Source organism: Pleurodeles waltl, chromosome 10 (assembly GCF_031143425.1).
Source record: "Pleurodeles waltl isolate 20211129_DDA chromosome 10, aPleWal1.hap1.20221129, whole genome shotgun sequence".
NCBI lineage: Eukaryota > Metazoa > Chordata > Amphibia > Caudata > Salamandridae > Pleurodeles > Pleurodeles waltl.
Genome location: NC_090449.1, coordinates 417,997,034 through 418,011,648, shown reverse-complemented (window position 1 = coordinate 418,011,648; position 14,615 = coordinate 417,997,034). Strand labels below are relative to the sequence as shown.

Sequence of the window (14,615 nt, the reverse complement as noted above, 5' to 3'; positions counted from 1 at the left end):
TTTCTTCAGGAGTTGGTGCAGGGGACTCTGGTTTAGCAATTTTTCACCTGTAGCAAACAGGGAGTCCCTCCTTGAACCAGTTGAAGCCAGGCAAAGTCCTTCTTGTGGTGAAGCCCAAGTGTGCAGCTGGTGCAGTCCTTCTGAGTGCAGGTTCCAGGTGCAGGCCAGGGGTCCAGCAGGGCAGTCCTTCTTCTTCTTTAGTTCCTTTCTTGTTGAATTCTGGAGGGGATCTGAGGCGTGGGTGCAGGTCTGCCAGTTTTATCCTTGCTCCTGGGTGAAAAGCAGGGGGGCCCTGGTTCTCCAATCAGGGACAGGGTCGTCCCCCTGTGATGACCACTTCCTGGGAAGTGTGGCAAAAATCCATCCCAGAAGGCAACAGTCTCTAAAAATCCAACATGGATGAATCTGATTTTTGGAGGTTACATCTGGCTGAGCCCACCCACTGGTGTGGCTAAAAATCATAAACACACCCCTCTCCTGCCCTCTCCTAATCTAATCAAGGGAGCACCTAATTGTCTGGGGTTGCAGGATGTGGGGGTGTTGCTGGGTGCTGCAAATGTCCTTCTCTGCCTTTGAAGACCAGTTTGGCAGCCCTCCCCCTTCCTGCCTCACCATCTGCTGAGGGTAGATTCTCTCCCCCAAGCACATTCCTTTGTGTGAAGCCTCATCAAGGCAGCCTGGCAGAAGCTGCTGCAAGCTGGCCAATCAGAGCACAGCAGCAAAAACAATGCAGAGCTGAAATTGGCAACTTTTTAGGTAAAGTCTAAACTTTTTACCTGGACAAGTTATATTAAATCCAACAACTGGAAGTTGTGGGATTTATTACAACAATCAATTTGATACCAAATTCTTGGTATGTTACATTTAAGGAGACTTTAAAATTTAAAATAAAGTCTGCCCATTCTAGCCTATGAAGGCCATTTACTTCAATGAGGGAAAAACGAATTTGGCTGTTTTTACCTCACCAGGGCTTATAAATCTATTTTTATAAAGTCCCTGCTTATAGTTACATGGCACCCAGCCCTAGGGGTACATAGGGCACACCTTAGGGGTGACTTATATGTAAAAATAAGGTAGTTTAAGACTTTGGAAGTACCTTTAATTCCAAAGTCGAATTTGCATATAACTTTAATTTAAAAGCAGCCAGCAAGGCAGGCTTGCTTTTAAAATGACACTGGGCACCTCAGCAGTGCACCTAGGTGTGCACCACCTATGCTGTGGTCCCTAAACCTACATGCCCTACCATATACTAGGGACTTATAGGTAGGTTAACTTAGCCAATTATAATTAGCCTAATTTGCATATCCATTTTACACAGAGCACAGGCCCTGGGACTGGTTAGCAGTACCCAGGGCACCTTTAAAGTCAGGAAAACACCAGCAAAAAGTGGAAAATGGGGGCAAAAAGTTATGGGGCCTCTGCAATCAGCCCTGTTTTCTCACAGACGTCATTTTGACGCACAGGAGGGGGTGGGCCTTAAAAAACGACGCACAGCCTGATGGGCGCCGTTTTTTAACGCCTGGGTCAGGGCAGGCGTTAAGGGACCTGTGGGCTCGGAAGGAGCCCAGAGGTGCCCTCTCCTGCCCCCAGGGACACCCCCTGCCACCCTTGCCCACCCCAGGAGGACACCCAAGGATGGAGGGACCCATCCCAGGGAAGGAAAGGTAAGTTCGGGTAAGTATTTTTTTCAGATTTTGTTTGTAGCATGGGGGGCCTGATTTGTGCCCCCCTACATGCCACAATGCCCAATGACCATGCCCAGGGGACATAAGTCCCCTGGGCATGGCCATTGGGCAAGGGGGCATGACTCCTGTCTTTGCTAAGACAGGAGTCATGTCAATGTAGGTTGGGCATCAAAAAAAATGGTGCAAATCCGGTTTGAGGCCTGAATTTTGCCTCAGACCTGACCTGCCCCATTTTTTGACACACAACCCCCATTTTCCCATACGCCGGCGCTGCCTGGTGTGAGTCATTTTTTTTACGCACACCAGTCCACACCAGTCCGCAGCGCCGGCTAACGTCATTCCATAATAAGCCGCCCGCATGGCGCGTTGGATTGGCGTTAGCCGGCGGTAAAATTTTTGACGCACAACTGCGTTGGCGCAGTTGTGCGTCAAAAAGTATAAATATGGGCCATTATGTCTAGGGAACCCAGCCATCCCTCTTTGACCACGCAAGTCAGAGTGTTTTTTTATCCAAATTGTAAGCCCCCCAGAAGGTCACCCTTACCCAAAGAAATTGTTGCCTGAGTATAGTTGATGTAGCCAGAAGGAAACTGATGGGACAAAGACCAAGTCTCCTAGAAAAGACAAATAGCAAACCTGTTGACACCAATGACAGGATAGTTTTGCCACTATTCCAGCAAGATTCCAAGAGACAAATGTCAAAGGGCATCTGGGAGAAAAAAATCTAGGACCTTCAAGAGTAACAGGAAAAAAATAACAGATACAATAAGAGTGGGGGGATTAGGAGAAACACCCAATTCCGCAATCCCTTTAGCGACGGGTTCACTATCACCAACATATTGGGTTGGACGTCAATTTATGCAATATAAAGTTAAAATTGTCACAAATGGGCAGCAGTCATAGGAGAGATGCAAACAGTATTGGACTGGACTGGTTAGAAGGTCGTTACACCCTTGAAACACCCTGGTATTAATGTAGTCTGCTTGTAGCTCCAGTTGGGCCTAAAGCCTTGACAGGCTTCTGCCACGTCCCTCCACGTAACTCGATGCACCCACAGTTTGCAGAGGGGCTGGCCGTAATTGGTAGGTGGCACTCCAGAAGAAGGTGACAGGCTGTGTTATGGGTAGTGCTTGTGGCCATAGATCTAACAAGACCAGTTGGGGGTTGGGTAGACAAGGGCTGGCAATGCAGTCAAACTTTTGATGGTTGTGGTTGGCTGCAGAATAGTTTCTTCAAGACTACGAACCCTGTCTACTAAAGAGGCAACACACACAGTTGACAAAGATTGGAATTTCTCCAGTATACAGTCCTAGTTAGTGTCAAAGGCCTCAGATTTCAACTCATTGATGTTAGAGAGTGCCTGACTAGACTGCAGCTTGGTATACTCAGCGGCCTCAGAGGGACCGTTGCTGTATCTGCCTGTAATCCTGTGACCAATAGATGTTCCACTGGATATTCCAGGACTGACCCCTTGCTTCAATTTGTGTTTCCTTTTGGCAGAGGGTCCACTGATACTAGTATTAAGAGGGTCAGAATTACGGTAGAAACTAGTTGTAATCAATGAATGGGCTAGCTCGCATCCACAATGCTGTAGTTTGCGGAGGGGTCCTTGCTAGCCACACCGGAATGAGGACCTGCCAGATTCAGCGATGACAACAGGGTCCCTCCCCTAAATCAAGAAATAATCGCCTCTCGGCTAAGTCAGTTTTTTTGGTAATGACGCTGACTGCATGAGCCAGAAAAGAGTCAAGTGGCTTGGCAATAGCACTGTGTCTGTACTCCAGCATCTTCCGCTTGCCCATTATCCCCACAGGATAACTCTAATGATACTTAAATAAAAGAGCACAGCAGACAAAAATCTCACTGAACACTGTGAATATCCTCCAGCCAAGAAGAGTGGCCCAGCCCAGGCGAAGGTGGGGGTTTGTAGGAGCGTAAATGGGTGTTGGGATGAAGAAGAAAAAGTCCGATGCGATGATGAGATTTCGGAAGAATTTATTATAATAGAAGGACCCACAACAGCATGAGCAAAACAAGCATCGAAGTCGAGAGTCAGTCGGCAACTGCCTCGAACTCGGAATGTTTTGCTGACGCAGACAGGGCACGAGCAAAACTAAAAATAAACAAACACAAATACAGAAACGTAATTTCCATTACAAGAAATGACAGTAAGAAATAACAATACTGAAGTTACATGTTACATCACCTACTTCATAACAATGAAAGGGAAATAATTTCATCAAGTAATCACTAAATTTAGAAGGCAATTTAATAGTACGATTCAACTTTATTCATACCTCCTTGTCCCTCATTCTACCAGAATTGATGTCCGGGTCAGACATGTCAGGTGGGATGATTTTAGTGTTCTCTGAAGGTTTCGACGTGACAAATCGTTCAGATGTTGGGTAGTCTTGGCTTTTTCAAGTGGGCTCAGCCCTTTCAAATAACATTCAGCCCAAGCTTCGGCCATTGACTAAAAAACATCCGGGGCTACTTTGCAGTCCACACAAGTGGAGGGCAATTCCAATCTGCTGGGTTTACCTTCCGTAGCTCAGCAACATTTTCCTCTGCTCCGGCCTACCGCCGACCCATGGATGCTGAGAGTGAAGCACAATGCAGCAAGCAAAATGTGTATCTGTTTGCAATTCAACAATTATTACTTGTGAGTGCTCACTTTCACTTTGATCTTTCTCACTTTAATTATCCTTTTGGAAATCAGTGTAACAAGACCACCGCATAATCTTCCCTCTCCCTGAGCATAACCTGGTTTACAAACAGATCCAAACCATTGATATTCGGGTTCTCTCACAACTAAGTCCCCTACAAAAAAAAAAATAAGTTAGTTGTGTAACAGATACTCACATTTCCTCATCCTTGCACACTGCTGAAAACCATGTATATTCCAACTGAAAAATGTTAGAGTATTCTGAGAACAATGCAGAAGATACATAGTTTGGCCAGGATTCATCATTGAAATGATCATGCAAAGCGGGCAACGGTTATTTAACTCAAACCAACTTTGTGAGTCCTCATTTAAATAGCTATCATTGGATAAAACTATATACAAGTGCTCTCTATTTACAATAGGCTATGACACAGTATTACTTTGACTTTCACCTCTCCCATCGCTGAACACGAAGGTAGGCAACCCGAATAGGCTGTGTACATGGGGAGGTCACTGCACATGGGAACAGGACCGCTGAAGACATTTACATGTTACAGTATTGTTTTTAAATTACTGTGACATGCATATGTCGGACATGGGTGGGAAGATACTGGTACACAACACAAATTGAACATATAGACAACTGTCATTATGGTCAGTATTCACTGCCATATGAATGCTGGGACCATAATGACAGTACATTCACACTTGTCAACCGTGCCGATGTGTGCACATTGCAAGGGGGGCTGTACCTGTCATGTTGTGCTTGATTTGTGTGTGTGTGTGTCAGTACATGTCAATGTGTGTGTGATGTGATTGGCTGGATGAGGTGGAGGGAGGTGTAGTGGGTGATCTGGTTGTGTCAATATGTGTGCCACTTGCATATGGCATGTACGTCGTGTTGTGTTGCTGCATGCTGAACTCAGATGAATGTTGTGTGGCAGTCATTGTTGTGATGTGTGTGGGTGTGCTTGTGTGTGCGTGTGTTTATATGGATGAGTGTGCTGGTCGTTGTGGTTGTGTCATTGTGGGTGCAGTTTCACTGTTGTGTGTATGTTGTGTGTTGAATGTACATGTATATGTGTTTGCCCCATGTAGGTGTTGTTGTGTAATGGCAATAGATGATGGTGTGTATGTGGTGCGGTGCAGTGTCATGTGTAACGCAGGGGGATGCATATGTGAAGGGTAGAGTGTGTGTGTGTTTCTTACCTCTATTCCACGGCCACTGGCATTGCTCGATGCCCATTGGGTCTAGCGATGTCGGGCCAGATGCAGGAAGAAAGCAAATTGCGACTTGCAATTTGCGAGTCCGTGCGACTCGCAAATTGCAAGTCGCAATTTGCTATGCAGAAAGGTGTCTCAGACACCTTCTGCAACTCGCAATGGGGTCGCAAAGACCCACCTCATAAATATTTATGAGGTGGGTCGCAGTTTGCGACCCCATTGCGAGTATAGGCACTCGCTAACATGGAGGCCTGCTGTAGTCAGCAGGCCTCCATGTTAGCGACCTGCTTTTAAATAAAGCAGTTTTTTTTTTTTTTTTTAAATGTAGCCCGTTTTCCCTAAAGGAAAACGAGCTGCATTTCAAAAAATCCGAAACCTTTTGTTTCGGTTTTTTCAGGGCAGGGAGTGGTCCCTTGGACCACTCCCTGCCCTGAAAAAATGTTTTGGGGTCCATTCACAAAGGGGAAGGGGTCCCATGGGGACCCCTTCCCGTTTGCGAATGGGTTACCATCCACTTCAAGTGGATGGTAACTGTGACTCCATTTGCGACCGCATACGCGGTCACAAATGGAATTGCATACCATTGCGAATCGCAAATAGGAAGGGAACACCCCTTCCTATTTGCGATTCGGAAATGCATTTTGCGAGTCGGATCCGACTCGCAAAATGCATTTCAACATAGCAAAGTGGCTTTTGCGAGTCGCAAACGGCGTTTTTCGCCGTTTGCGACTCGCAAAACCCTTGCTACATCTGGCCCGTCCTCCCTTAGTCAGAAATCTGCCGCCAGTACACTGCCTGTCCAACTGTAACATCTAAATACCGCAGGCGGTAACCTGATGGCTAGGAAGAGCACTCTGTCATGGCGGTCTTCGGGTCAGCCGCAATATATCTAAATACAATGGCCGGAAGACCGTCTACTTAGCGGTCTTCTCCGGTCCGCTGCTGACGTGGCATGGTTGTGTGACTGCCAAAATGTAAATCAGGCCCTTATTGTTGAAGCCAGGGTGCTTAATTCCTCCTCCTCTGCTTTGCAGGCTATCTTTGCAATAAATTGGGATAGGAACTCAACTTTAGTTACTTCTCTACCTTCTGATCTGATGATCTAATATCTTTTAAACATGCGATTTGTTTAAACAGGAAGAGACGCTTTGACCTATTCAGAAGGCAATATTTTCTGTACATTTTCCCTTTAATATCGAAAACCAGGGTACAGTGTCTGCATTGAGATTGGGTTATTGAATACTTCCAACATTACATTACTTTTTATTTCTGATTGCCTTTCTTTGGGATATTAGATTAATAGCACTTTTTAGCTGCTTAATATTTGATGTCTATTGCCCATGTGTCAACACCAGAGCAGTACGTGCTCTATTGGCAACAAAAATGCAAAAACCCAGCACTCTCAAAACAACGTAATTTATGCATTGTGCTGATATGTTGTGGTTTAACCTTTTGCATTGCAGAGTTCAATCCTGAAAACTTATTTTTAATATGCTTACAAATACTGTTCCTTTGCAATGTATTGCTGCAGGTTTTCAGAGTGTGTTAGGGTGTGGCCCCTTTCCAGGGCCTTCCAGAGACTTTCCCTGCAACATGCCTGGGCGTGGTTCTGGGCTGGGCCAAGACTCTATAAAAGAGAGTCAGCCCAACTCCCAGTGCTCACTATTCAGAGGTCCCGGTGCAGAGCAGCAGCTTCTTCCTGAGCTCCTGTCCCGGTGGCCTATTTGGATCTTCCAGTCTTCTGCCCTTCATCCTTCATTGGTGATCATTGTTCCAGGCGGTAAGACAGTGGTAGGACTGTTCCGACACCGTTATTGAGAATTTTAATATTCTTGGTTTAATTCTTAAATGACTTACAGATTACTTGCGCACTACCATTTCTTGACATTTATATGGTAGTTTACAAATAGGAAAGATGCGCGATTTGTTTCATAAAGGTTTGACTTTGTTATTCATTGTGTGCTACCATTTCTTGACATTGGCATGGTGGCTTAAAAATCGGCAAGACGTGCAATTTGTTTTATGGTGTTTAACACTGTTGTCCATTGCGCGCTACTATTTCTTGACATTTACATTATGTTTTACGAATTGGCAAGATGCGTAACTCGTTTCATGAGGATTTAACTTTGTTGTTCATTGCGCGCTACCATTTCTTGACATTTACATGGTGGCTTAAGAATCGGCAAAAGAAGCGCGATTCGTTTCATTGTACTTTGATCTTGTTATTTATTGTGAGCTGTTATTTCTTGACATTTACATCGTGTTTTACGAATTGGCAAGACGCGCGATTCGATTAATGATGATTTGACTTTGATATTCATTGCGTGCTACCATTTCTTGGTATTTTACATGGTGACACTCAAATCGGGAAGACGCACAATTCTCTCCTCAAGTTTACTGTATTTCATGTTGTTTATTGTATGCCACTATTCTAAGATATTTATTATGTAATATTCGAGTTGACAAGTTATGTGATTTGTTTCCTGAATCCATATTGTGTTATTCATGGTGCACAATCCTTTTATGGTGTTTACTATATATATATATATATATATATGCAATATGCGCAATTTGTGTTGAAACGTTTAAGAGTACACAGAAGGCCAGAGTTTCTAGATGCAATATTGTATGGTCCTAGTATACATTCTCAAAACAGGAGTTATATGACTGGTTTAAAATTTAGTCAGAATGTTTTTTCTGATTCTCATGTAAAGGAAAGTACGTGAATAAGAATGTTTTCATTTAATTCATCTTCATTCCCTTACAGGTATCCGGCCATCTTGAAACTTAGTCATTTTAAACTTAACTCTTAGATTGTTCATGTTTTCAGAGTGACTAGGCTTAGAATCATAGTCTAGTATTGATTGCAGGAGATATAATTTTCATATTGTGTGTTCTAACCATTTTCTTACTACAGGTCTCCTTCCCAGCTGTTACCTTCCTAATCCCCTCTTCCCCTCTTGAACTCTCTCAGTCTCTGTGATTTATCTATCAGAGTCTTGGAGCTGTTCAGTGGTGGACGTTTTGGGAACGTGCACAGACCCCGAGGATCTGGTGACTCTGACACCATGCATATTCTCGCTAACATGGTTGAATACACTGTACACCCTCTTCGTCCTATTTACACAGTTCACTGTACTCTTGTACCTTGTCTTAATCTTAATTACTTGATGGTTTAAGAGAGATGGTCATTTATTTTGCTGTCTCCAGTAAGATACTTTGTAGGCGGATCATTTTATATACCCCCCATTTTAGAACTTCCCTTTATCAATAATTGATTGAATTATATATATATATATCCTACTGGCAGTCACCAGTAGGTAGTTATAGTTCGAACCATTTTTTCCATAGACACAGCATTTTTGGTTTTGCCAGTAACTTTGGCAATAAACTGCATGGCGGGCGCGTGTTATAGTTACCTTAGGCTGCAAGTTATAATTCCTTGAAATAACTATAACTATAGCTGCTGGATTTCTCTGGTTTTGTGCGAGTAAATTCAGAACCTAACTACAATGTCCCTGCAACCTTTGTTTTTTTAAGTGAATTTCTCAGGTTTTTTGTAATTCTATTTCCTAACTAAAACGTCTCTTTAACCTTTGGTTTTATCAGTGAATATATATACACATATGTACACACATATATATATATATATATATATATATATTTATTCGTAACCAAGTCCCGGAATGCAGGTGCTCCACACAGCGGTCCTGGATGGGTTCCGAGAGACCCTAATATAACCTAAAACACTCCTTCCAATATCAGGAGAACCAGGACACCTCCAATATGAAAATTCAGTTTATTTCAGCACAAAATCCAACGCGTTTCGGCAACAGCCTTACTCATGGACATCACATAAATAAAGTGCTTCACATATATACAGCCCAAGTTGGTCATAGAAATAAAGATAAGAGTGAAAATAAAAATAAAAATAAAAATAAACAACAGACAAATCCTAATACACCCACAGAAGAACACGTATTTGTGGTGGCCATCTTTAAAGTGCACATTCAGTCTTAATACCATGTAATAAATGTTAAATAATTTTTAAATAGTTTTTAAATCACACTGATATCCCTCATAAGATTTACATTATCAAAAGACTTATTAAAAGTTACTTCTCATGATGTTACTCTTCAAACAATTGGTAGAAAATATAATAAATAAATAAATATTTGATACACCATTGCAAATTTATAAAATAATTCAATTTTTAAATATCTCAATTAAATATTACAATTAAATATCAAATACTAAATATTAAATATTAAATATTTCATTTCCATGACGTTTGAGTAGAAATATCCATATATATTTTATCAAGTTAAAATCCAATATATTTTATAAAATATTTCATATAAATATTTAATACTCAAACCTATGTCTCAATTACTACCATTGTATCATGTACTGCCCAAGTGGGCATATACATTCGCAAGTAATTATCCTGGAGGATAACATATCATTTCTGATGTTATACATAAACTACCTCGTTCTACTAGTGCATCATGACTTCTTAACCCAAGTGGGTGGACATACAAATTTCATTCATAATAAAAAACTAACACCTCTCCATATCTTAATATACATTGAAATAACACCAACACTACAAAATACTATTGTAATAAAAAATGCTCATTGTACTACAAATCTACCACATATCTTCAAAATATATTAATTACTCTAGATGGATACTCAGTTCCTCACTCGAATTCAGCCCTACAGGTTCCAATGTCTCAAACTCAATTATGTATTTAGACTCCAAAGTGCGTAACGTCCTTACTCTATTACCGCCCCTTTTGTTGATCTTGACTTGATCAATGACCACAAATTTCAATAAATTCTCATTACCAGAGTGTTGCTTGAAGAAGTGCCTCGCTACCGGATAGTTTTTATCATAATTCTTGATAGCTCGTCTATGTTCCAGAACTCTTTTCTTTGCGCTATGTATCGTGCTCCCCACGTACAATTTGTCACATGGACATATCAGACAATAAACACAATAAGTTGTGTTACAATTAAAGTTCCCCCTAATTGTAAAACTGTCTGACATCCCTGGAACATTTAATGTTCTGCAGTTGTTACTAGTTCTGCAAGCTTTGCATTTCATACAACGAGCAAAACCTGCCAATTTAGTATTCTCCATATGTCCCTTCAGTGTTACATCATTACGACATAAATTGTCTTTCAAAGATCTATTTCTCCTAAAGGTTATTTGAGGATTGTCACTAACCCAATTGTTTATGGTGGAGTCAGTCTGTAGAATGTGCCAGCTTTTGCTAAGAATAGACCGTATTTTATAAGACTGGTTGTTGTATGTCGTAATGAATCTGATTGGGTCATTGTCCTTCACCTGACTCTCATTCGTCCTATACAAAACATCATCTCTCTTCAAGGACTCTACTTTCCGTCTAGCTTGATTAATAACTTTAACCCCATAGCCTCTACTTCTAAATCTTTCACACATTACCTCACATTCCTTTTGGAAATCTGCTGTCTCACTACAGTTCCTCCGGGCTCTCAGCAATTCCCCATATGGGATGCTGCGTATCAAGGTCCCTGGGTGTGCACTATGGGCACAGAGCAAGCTGTTACCAGCTGTCGCTTTCCTAAACAATTTGGTCACCAATCTGTTATCTCTTACATAGACTTCCACATCAAGGAACTCAATACAATTTGGATTCACATGTTCAGTAAATCTCAAATTGTAATCATTATTGTTCAAGTCTTGTACAAATTGTCTAGCTCCTTTCTCATCACCCTTCCAGATTACAAAAATGTCATCAATAAAACGGCACCATAGGACCACATTGACATCAAATTGAGTAATCACTTCAGACACCTGTTCCTCCCACCAGCCCATGAATAGATTGGCATAGCTGGGGGCGAAGCAGGTGCCCATAGCTGTCCCTTGCAACTGTTTGTACAGATGATCATCAAAAATAAATAAATTGTTCTTGAGACAGAACTCAATCATAGTACATAACATTTCTGAGTGAAAAAGGAAAGACAAAGATCTCGCTCTAAGAAAATGTCTAATAGCTTTTACCCCTAAGTCATGATCTATACTTGTATACAAGCTGGTCACATCTAGGGTCAATAATAAAAAGTCATCATCCCATTGAATGTCCTCGATGATTTTTAAAAAGTGTGTAGTGTCTCTCACATAGGAGGGTATTGACTCAACAAAGGGGCGTAGAAAATAATCGATATATTTCAAAGTATTTTCCAAAAGAGAATCCATAGCCGAAACTATAGGTCTCCCCGGTGGACTAACCATATCTTTGTGAATCTTCGGAAGGAGATATAGCACTGGGATCTTTGGATGATCACACTTAAGAAATAGGAACTCGTCCCATTCTATCATACCCTGATCTTTCCAATCTATAAGCATGGCATGATATTTCTCATTCATTAATCTCACATCACCCCAGCTCCCTTCCTCATAACATTGGACATTACTGAGCTGTCTCACTCCCTCTGCCACATATTTGCTGGTATCCTGAATAACCACATTGCCCCCCTTGTCAGACTGTCTAATGACAATAGTGAGATCTTTTTTCAATTCTTGGAGAGCTTGCCACTGCTCACCCGATAGATTACTATTTTTCACATTCAATACACCATATTTAAACTTTTTCAGTTGTTTGGTCATTTCTCTTTCAAAAACATCAAGAGCATCACACTGGATGGCAGGAAGAAAGGTCGATTTCGGTTTAAACTTGCTAGGACATGTACTGTCTAAGGCGATATCTAATCCCATCAAATTTAGAATAGGATCCTCATGAGCATCCACCCCCTCACACAAATCCATTGCTGTGTGAAGTACATCAATATCCGAAATGCATAGTTTACTCTCATTATCTCTTACCACCACTTTCTCATCACTTTTAACTTTAGTATGGTACCACTTTTTTAATTTCAATTTTCTGATGAATTTGAAGGTGTCAATCCTAGTTTGAGTATAGTTAAAACCACCAGTTGGGCAAAAGGATAAGCCAAGAGAAAGGAGATCCTCTTCAACAGCAGACAATACTCTGCTGGAGAGGTTAACGACATTCATAGTTTTTACTTGCGTGCACGAGTTACCACTCCCAAGGGCTTTGCGTCTTCTCCTGCGCCCCCTCTCCTTGGCTTGTCTGTTCCTCTTCCTCTTCCTCTGACTCCTCGTCCTCTGCCCCTCTGGGGATGAATTCCTTTGTGTTGTTCCAACCTTCCCTGATTCAACAGTCTGAATTGTTTTAAAAAATTCGATCTATCCTTTTCTTTGTCTGATGTCAAAGCCCCAGACACAACCGTATCAGGCACATCCGAGAGGTTCCCATCCGAAATGTCACTTTCTTCTTGTTCCTCAACTAGCTGACTTGTTTGTTCAGTATTCCTTACATCAACATCAGTACTACCCTCATACATATGGTCGTATTTTCGTTGAAAGGTTAAGATTCGACCAGCCTGATAATCTTTAAAGTCTCGTATATATTTTCTTTGCTTCTTGCCAGTGATCTCTTCCTCTAGTTTGCACAATTTCTTCTCCAAACCCTTCATATACTCATCAAACATTTCTTGCGTAACCAATGACAGTAGCTCTAGTCTCACTTTCTCCATCTCCTCCAGAAGTTTACTTCTATCCTTTATTGCATACTTAATCAATATACGCATCATGTTAAGTGAGCTCAGTTTCGAATTTTCAGCCCACTCCTCCAGCATTTCTGGTTCAGGATCCTCATACGTTGGTATAGTATAAATTCTCAAACCTCTGGGGACACGCCCTACATCAATATATCTTTGTAGTGATTCCACCTCCCACCATTTAGATAGTTCCTTTTTGTGCAATTTTTCCATTTTGTCATATAGGGTTTGCAATTTCACTTCAACCTTCATATTACAACCACCCAGCTGAGCATTGGATCCATCCTCCATCTGAGCAAAAAAAAATGTATCCGATTTCTCCTTTCGTCGTGCTTCCAGTCCGGAAGCCATACTTGCTGAGACAAATTGAATAATTTCCTCCAAACAAATAAACACTTATATCTCTGTTGTTATTCTGGATGTGGACAATACAACTTCAAATCTGATGCATTGGCCACTCTGTTCCTGTAATCTGCTACAATTAGGGACTGATTCACATCAGGGATGTTCAAAAACACCTCCAAACATTTATAATACGGCCGAGAGTAAGCCAATTGTAACTAATGATCTAATGGCAATCTTTTTCTGATCATCCAATTTTCCACTGGTATGTCAATAAATATTATTGTACATTCACAGTCGCGAAACCACCTTCGTTCACTTCCCACAGCAAACGAACATCTCACTGTGATTACGTCCTTCAATCGCTCTTCAAACAGCGAACGCCTTCACTCTTGATGTTTCTCTCGTACCGACGCTCATCTGCAGCATTGGTACAGGTCTGCGCGACTACTTCCAGAGTCCCAAATCAATAGTATACTGCTCCAAAGTGCCGTTTTTGTTATATATATATATATATAGTCATTGAAAAAAACAAAGGTTACAGGGACGTTATAGTTAGGATAACAATTCACATGTTTAAAATCATAGAAATTCATCATTTATAGTTATCTGAGCTAACTATAACTTGGGCCCCCGTAATTAGTGGTGGATGGAGCTCACAGAGTTCTACTTTGTGGAATTTAGCAGAGTTGGCTAAAAACTCTATGGAATTCCATGGAGTTCCACGTGCGGCAGAGTGCACCCTGGCATGTATGCGCCCATTCGCAGAAGTGATAAGCAGGGTCCTTTGGCCCACCCCGGCTTAGCGCTTCCGAGGTCGGGTACATTCAGGCCAGGGTGGTATGCAGTATGCAGCAAAAGCAACTGTTTCAGGCCTCTTGTGCTGACACAGACCACGGGCCTGTTGCCTGCTGCTCTCCTCACCTGCAAACTTTCCTTCAACAACTGCCCTCTCTCACAAACTTGTTATGGAGGGCCAACCACACGCCCTGTCTTGCACCAGTCTTGCAATCTCTTCCTTCGCACTTACACACAGCCTCAGACTGCCCTTTCTTTAGGGCCCAGCACTA

General features: G+C 41.9%; 1 protein-coding gene across 1 annotated transcript in view; it reads left to right on the top strand.

Annotated features, from left to right (window-relative positions):
- The window catches only part of LOC138261580 (galanin receptor 2b-like), a 776,066-nt gene that overhangs the window by 369,190 nt on the left and 392,261 nt on the right, over window positions 1-14,615 (top strand). The gene's annotated exons all lie outside the window — the stretch shown is intronic.